A 7,500-nucleotide genomic window follows, 5' to 3' on the forward strand; every position below is an offset into this window, starting at 1 on the left:
ATTATCATTATTATTATTATTATCATTATTATTATTATTATTATTATTATTATTATTATTATTACTATTACTATAATTATTATTATTATTATTGTTTTTGTTATTATTAATATTGTTACCAACATTACTATCATCATAATTTTTATTCGTGAGGTGCGAATTTCTTCCATGTTAGGGAAAAAAAAGTTAATATCACAAGGACAAGTTCAAGTGAAGAATTCACTGAGGAATACACAGCAAGAGGAGGAAACCAGAAATTTTTGCGGTTATGTGTGCCTTCTTTTTATTGTTATGGTGTGTGTGTGTGTGTGTGTGTGTGTGTGTGTGTGTGTGTGTGTGTGTGCGCGCGTGTGTGCACACACACACACATACACCACACACACACACACACACACACACACACACACACACACACACACACACAGAGAGAGAGAGAGAGAGAGAGAGAGAGAGAGAGAGAGAGAGAGAGAGAGAGAGAGAGAGAGAGAGAGAGAGAGAGAGAGAGAGAGAGAGAGAGAGAGAGAGAGATTTGGCACAGGTAAGTAAAGGCTAAAATGGCTTCCTGCTAACTTACGGTATAGAGTCTAGTTCTAGTCCAGTTTCACAGTACCAGTAGTAGTAGTAACACCAACAGCAATAGCAGTAACAGTGGCATTGGTAGTAGTAGTAGTAGTAGCAGCAGCAGTAGGAGCAGCAGTAGCAGCAGCACCGACAGCAAAGGAGCACCGTCAGTCTCCTCGCAGTGCCAGCATCATCATGTTCCCTCGGCACCTTCACGCTCATCGTGGCGCTGTTTTGCTGCCCTTGGCGGCAATTTGTGAATGTTTTTGTGCGTGTTAACTTGTTATGCTGTGGTTTAATGTGTGTGTGTGTGTGTGTGTGTGTGTGTGTGTGTGTGTGTGTGTGTTTCCTCTTTCTATGTTTCTGTGGTAAAGAAAAAAATAAGAAAGAAGAAAGATAAATAGAGAAAACAGAAAAAAAAGCTATTTTGTTTTGAATCACTTGATGTGAAGGGATGAGAAGCCCCAGGCAGGCGTGACCCACACGGAATAAAGGTGCTGGCGACGTAGCGGACGTGTATTCTGCATTAATATATTCTGTACTAATATTTTTCATTAAGTAAATAAAAAAAATGCTCGATTATCTATATCTAGCAGCTTAAGAAACTGTGCAACATTCTCTCTCAATCTCTCTCTCTCTCTCTCTCTCTCTCTCTCTCTCTCTCTCTCTCTCTCTCTCTCTCTCTCTCTCTCTCTCTCTCTCTCTCTCTCTCTCTCTCTCTCTCTCTCTCTCTCTCGTGGTTTGTTTGGTTCTCTGTTTAATTAGTCTGTTTATCTAATTAGTCTGTGTGTCTCTTCCCTTACAAGGTGTCTTGCCCAGTGTGTATCACTCTCATGTCCGTGCCTAGTCTGTGCCTTTCATTTCCCCTCTGCTGTGTGTTTTGTCCTGTTTATCACGCCTTCATCTGTCATCGTCTCGTCTTCTCTCTTCCTCCCTTACACTGTTTGTTTTGCCCTCTGCTTATCTTACCGTCATCAGTCTGTCTTCGAGTTTCTTATTCCTTTTTTCTATCTCTTTTTCTATCTCTTTCTCTCCCTCTCTATTTATACCACATGACCTCGTTGCTGCGGCGCCAGCAAGTCGATAAGTCTCTTTGTCTTCTGTCTGCCGCCCCATTCATTAGACCTTCAGTCTCGTCTTCAGTGGCTCTAAACCTGCCTCGCTTCGCCCGCAGCCGTGTTATTAAGCACTTCGCAAGCAAGCCCGGACATACAAGTTACTTTGAAGTGATGGGTACGAAATATTGGAACTGCCGACCGTGTTTCCTGCGGCGATGTTCTGTCTATTCTCCTATTGAAGGCGAGATAAGCGACTTGCTCCAATAGATGTCTGGAATAGTACTGGCTGGCTGGCTGGCTGGAGGTGCGTTGGTTTGTGTAAAGGTAAAATATATGATTGTAGATTTGTATTAATAACGAAGGGTTCATTCTTTTTTTTATGTTAACTGGTACATAGTGGAGTGAAAATCATGATATGGATATGTATTAACAATGAAGTCAGTGTTTTTTTTTATATGGAATTTCATAAATGGTAATTATGCATAGTAAAAGTCTGGTAAATGGATGGAGTAAGAGTCATGATTTGTATTTGTGTTAATAATGAAGGGTCGGATTTATGAGACAGTTTGAATCACGATAACTGCATCGGATCGAGTTAATATATTTTAATTTCAAAGGTAACGCGTGGGATTCATGGCGCGTCTGCTTCATTTACATGGTGTTGCCGTCACCAGATCACCTCACACACGCACCTGCCTGCCTCATTACACTTTTCATTGCCCGGAACACCCTTCACCTGCTCTTAGTTTGCATGTTATGGCGAGAGCCTGATGCCTGTTCTGCACAAGATGGGTTGGGAGGGGGGGAGGGCTACGAATCTCATTAATCTACACTGCTGACTTATTCTAGTATATGATTTTATGTAATGTTTTAGTTTTTTTTTCCCATCTAGTAACGTAACTGGTGGTCTGGAATAGACGGACAACCAACAGAGATGTGAAGACGTTGCATTGCATCCTGCTGTGCTATCATAGAGGCTTACATGTATCTTATTTTGCTGCAATATTTCGGATTTTTCCATATAATTGCATGATGGGTGGCCGGAAACAGAGACGGACGGCAGACAGAGGTGAGCGGAGAGGGCGTGTGAGGCATCTGTCCTGCAGTGGAATCATAGAGGCTAATAATGATGATCTCGTAACATCATTTCTATGGTTATTGTTTTACACCTCCCAGCCGGCGTGTCTCCCCTCCCTCCTTCTCGTGGCGCCATTCCCTCGGGGGCGGGTCTGTGGTGCTGTGCTTGGCTCGCCGCCTAAAGGTTGGAAAGTTCGATCCTGGGCCACGGCAGTTTCTCGGTAGGCGAGGGCAACGTTGTCTTGTTAGGGTGGCATTTCATGGGAAACTCGAGGGAATTCTGGTAACAACCTCGGCATATTGGTTATTTTCTCACGAGGTCAAAAGGAGAACAAAAAGGTGTCAGCTGGTCGACGCCACAGTCACTGAATTCCTTTACTTCCATTTATGTACTGCTTGCTCTCAGCACTCAGCACATCGCCGCATACAATAGACAACCGAGGCTCTTAGGCAACTGTGTTCCTTCCCACGCATTTCCTTTCTCACAATGGTGACTCACAATGAAGCAGTCCTCTCCTCCCTCACTGTTATCTGGAAGTACAGCCCTGAAACCTTTAAATGCAAGGAAGAATATCAAACTTCCTTGAAATTTTAAACTCGATTTTAGAAGTTGTGTGGCTATTTTTCGTAGTAGCGGCACTGGACTTTTTCTGTAGTGAGCGCCGCCTGACCGCTCTCTCCGAGGCCTGGCGGTGAATGGACTAGCCGGAGAGTCGCTCTTAAGAAGTGTGATAGATGCAAATGTCCACTCCAGAGTGATTCGAGCAAAGACTAGGATTGGGGCCCGGGGCAGGAAAGACGACTGTTTTACTCACCACGCGGCGTCAGTTGTGTGCTTCGGTGTCCGTTGTTTTGTTATTACTTTATGTTCTCTGTGTGTGTGTGTGTGTGTGTGTGTGTGTGTGTGTGTGTGTGTGTGTGTGTGTGTGTGTGTGGTGTCAAAGCTTTCGTATAATTTTTCCCTCTAATTTTCTCGAATAAAACTACATCGAAACTCACTCATTCATTGCTTTATTTATTCACTCACTCATTTACATAAATCTTTTCTCTTTTCGTCATGTATTGTTGTTATCTTCATCTGTCCTCCATCACCTTTATTCCATCAATTCTTCCCCTACACCATCGTCATCATTGCCATCATCATCATCATCATCATCATCATCATCATCATCATCATCATCATCATATTTCCTTCCCGACACCTTGGCTGGAATAGGCTCTCACAGTAACTAATCCATCATTCCTCTTCTCCCTCGCTATAACTCTCTACCTTTCTCCTTTCCTCCATTTCCCTTCCTTCCATTCCTCCTTCCATGCAGCATTCCCTCCCTACGTCTCTCCCTCTCCCTCCTCTCCCCTGTTCTGCTCTACCCTTCACTCTCCTGCCACGCTGGTTTAATTCTCTCCTCTCTCCTCTCTCCCCATCACTCTCCCTCTCCCTCTAAGCGTTCTCGTAAATCATAACCAACGTTTTTTCTCAATATTCTTATACCACGTCCTTCTTTCATTCTTCAGTGACTTATTGCTGCTCCTGCTTGTTGTTGTTGCTGTTATTATTATTATTATTATTATTATTATTATTATTATTATTATTATTATTATTATTATTATTATTATTATTATTGCTGCTACCATTATTATTATTATTATTATTATTATTATTATTATTATTATTATCACTTGTAGTAGTAGAAGTAGTAGCAGTAGCAGCAATAATAGTAATACTGGAAGGAAAAAGTAATAGTAGCAGTAGTGATGATCTCTTCTTATTCATCTTTTTTTCTTTTTTTCTTCCTCTCCTCCCCTCCTCCTCCTCTTCCTCCTCCGTCTTTTCAATCTGTCGTACAATTCCCTGGTAGCTTTTTAATTATCTTCATTATGTTCCTTATTAATTACCCGTGGGCAGGTAGAGGCAGCGGCGCACAGGTATTCTCCAGGGAGATTATTAAAGGCGGGGAGAGAGAGAGAGAGAGAGAGAGAGAGAGAGAGAGAGAGAGAGAGAGAGAGAGAGAGAGAGAGAGAGAGAGAGAGAGAGAGAGAGAGAGAGAGAGGAGGCATTACGAGTATTGGCTTCGTTGCTTGCTTCCTATCCACTATCTATCTATCGATCTATTGGCGTGTAGAGAGAGAGAGAGAGGGAGAGAGAGAGAGAGAGAGAGAGAGAGAGAGAGAGAGAGAGAGAGAGAGAGAGAGAGAGAGAGAGAGAGAGAGAGTCATAATCGCTATCTATCTATCAATGTCTGTGTGTACTCATATTTGTGTGTGTGCGTGTGTGTGTGTGTGTGTGGCTGGCTGGCTAAGAGCTACCAGAAAAAAAAAAGCTGGTTTAATAGCCGTTGTGAAAAAATAAAAAAAAGTTGAGTTTTGTATGGATGTATAGACGTATAATACAGTAGATATATGTATGCTTTCACGTGTTTTGCCACCTTTACCACACCAATACCGATTAGTTTCATCTGTCTGGGAAAAAAACTCTATACATTGTTCTCCTCTGCGTTTTAGTTTACATAAATGCATCTCTTCTATTATTTTATTATTTTATTTTTTTTAATTTGCTATCTGTGCTCGTTATTTTATTTTATTACTTTTTTTATTGTAGTACTGTTCTATAATTCTACTCCCTGGCTCGTGTGTGTGTGTGTGTGTGTGTGTGTGTGTGTGTGTGTGTGTGTGTGTGTGTGTGTGTGTGTGTGTGTGTGTGAATTTATTGCCTATTCGTCTGTATTTGCGTATTTCCCTTGATCAATTTGTCTTTGTGAGGTAATCCGAGAGAGAGAGAGAGAGAGAGAGAGAGAGAGAGAGAGAGAGAGAGAGAGAGAGAGAGAGAGAGAGAGAGAGAGAGAGAGAGAGAGAGAATAAATACTTTCTTCCCTTCCCCGTTCTACTTAGGCAGAAAACAAGAGACAGATTAAATAAACCGTTTTTTTTCTTTCCTCCCTCTAATCCACAGGAAGGAAAAATAATCGAGGCCTGAAAGTGACCCAAACTGGAAGGGAGAACAGAGCGTGTACCTGCAAGACCCTAATTGGCTCCGGAACACACCTGGCGGGACCCAACACCTGCCAGGATATCATGACAAGTACCTGATTGCACCCGGGAAAAGGGAGCGAAAAGTTAGGAGGGAGGAAAAAGAAAGTAAAAGACTCAAAGAAAGGAAGGATTTGGTAAGAGCAGACTGGGACAGGATTGCTCAAGAAAATAGAAATAGGAGGAAAAGTGAGAGATTGGGTGTGAGAAGTGAAAAAGGAACGGATAAGGAAGTGAAAAGAAGAAATATAAATGAAAAGAGAAACTTAAGAAAGGAAGAAGAGAGTAAATTAAGTTAGAGAAGGAGAAAGGGAAGAGAAAAACGTTAAGAGAAGGAAAAGGGACATTTGATTAGTGAAAAAAAAGACAAATTAAAACTTAGTAAAAGAAAAGAGAGGTTAACATAGTGAATGAGAAAGACTTAGAAAATAAAAGGAAAAAAAGTTAAAGAAAAGCAAGGAAAGAATCTTAAGTCAGTGGATATGATTTCTGGGAACTAAGACAGGACCCAAGAGGAACTGAGAGGGGAGGGGCGCCTACACCCTCCCGTCACTCCCGCACACCAGCACTCCCCTCTTGTCTGTGTCACCGAGGGGCGGCCTCCTCACAGGTCGCCGACGCCTGGCCGCCAAGATTTACTGGTCAAACTCGCCACAGATTTTTAAGGTAAGGAACGGTGTGTGTGTGTGTGTGTGTGTGTGTGTGTGTGTGTGTGTGTGTGTGTGTGTGTGTGTGTGTGTGTGTGTGTGTGCGTGTATTTACTTGGTTGTATTTACATAGTTTTTTGTATACAGAACCCAAGATACTCGTACATTTGAGTGGTCCTTTCTTCTAATGTATATTTGTCCAGATGTTCATACTCTCCTCGCCGTTATCGCCACATCAGCAAGTGTGTGTATGTGTGTGTGTGTGTGTGTGTGTGTGTGTGTGTGTGTGTGTGTGTGTGTGTGTGTGTGTGCGTGTGTACGTGAACTTTCATTCACAATGGATTGCTACAAGGAAGAAAAATGTTACTAACAATAAAAAAAAAGAAAAAAGAATTAAAGGAAACAAAAGAAAGAAAAGGCAATTTTAAAAGTGCGCATACTTTTCTATATAACAGAACAAAGTAATACATTGTAATACCCGTCGTTTTATTGTGAAAACAGTAACATTACGTAAACTGTCAATACTTTTATTTATTTTATTTATTTATTTATTTATTATTATTATTATTATTATTATTATTATTATTATTATTATTATTATTATTATTATTATTATTATTATTATTATTATTATTATTATTATTATTATCATTATTATAATTAGCTCAACAATACAGTATAAAAAAGATGTTATTATCGTCCGGAAAACTGTGTATCTATTTAATTATGATTTCTTAATTATCTCGTCAATTTTTCTTTCTTTATGTTAACCAGTTTTATGTTTAACTATATTTCCAAACATCCATTTTTATTATCATATTTAACTATCAAATTCTTTGGGCAACATTACTCTTCAGTTAACTGTATTTTTTTACTTTTTTTTTTTTTTTACTTACTCACTTATTTCTTCCACATAATATTTACATCCCCCAGGCGGCCCCTCCCGGCATTCATTTCCCAGGAGCATCGCAGTAACTTTTCGTATCGCGTCATTACAAGTCTCTTAGATTTTTTCCTGATTATTTTGTGGCGTTTTCGAGAGCCTTCAGTCAAGTTTCCTCAGTCTCTCTCTCTCTCTCTCTCTCTCTCTCTCTCTCTCTCTCTCTCTCTCTCTCTCTCTCTCTCTCTCT

At 40.6% G+C, this 7,500-nt stretch overlaps 1 long non-coding RNA gene across 1 annotated transcript in view; it reads left to right on the top strand.

Annotated features, from left to right (window-relative positions):
• Positions 1-7,500, top strand: part of LOC135105039 (uncharacterized) — a 60,528-nt gene that overhangs the window by 8,428 nt on the left and 44,600 nt on the right. The window contains exon 2 of the long non-coding RNA XR_010270676.1: positions 5,647-6,389. This is a non-coding gene — a long non-coding RNA (uncharacterized LOC135105039). The remainder of the gene's footprint in view (positions 1-5,646; positions 6,390-7,500) is intronic.

The sequence above is a fragment of the Scylla paramamosain genome, chromosome 11 (genome assembly GCF_035594125.1).
Source record: "Scylla paramamosain isolate STU-SP2022 chromosome 11, ASM3559412v1, whole genome shotgun sequence".
Lineage (NCBI taxonomy): Eukaryota > Metazoa > Arthropoda > Malacostraca > Decapoda > Portunidae > Scylla > Scylla paramamosain.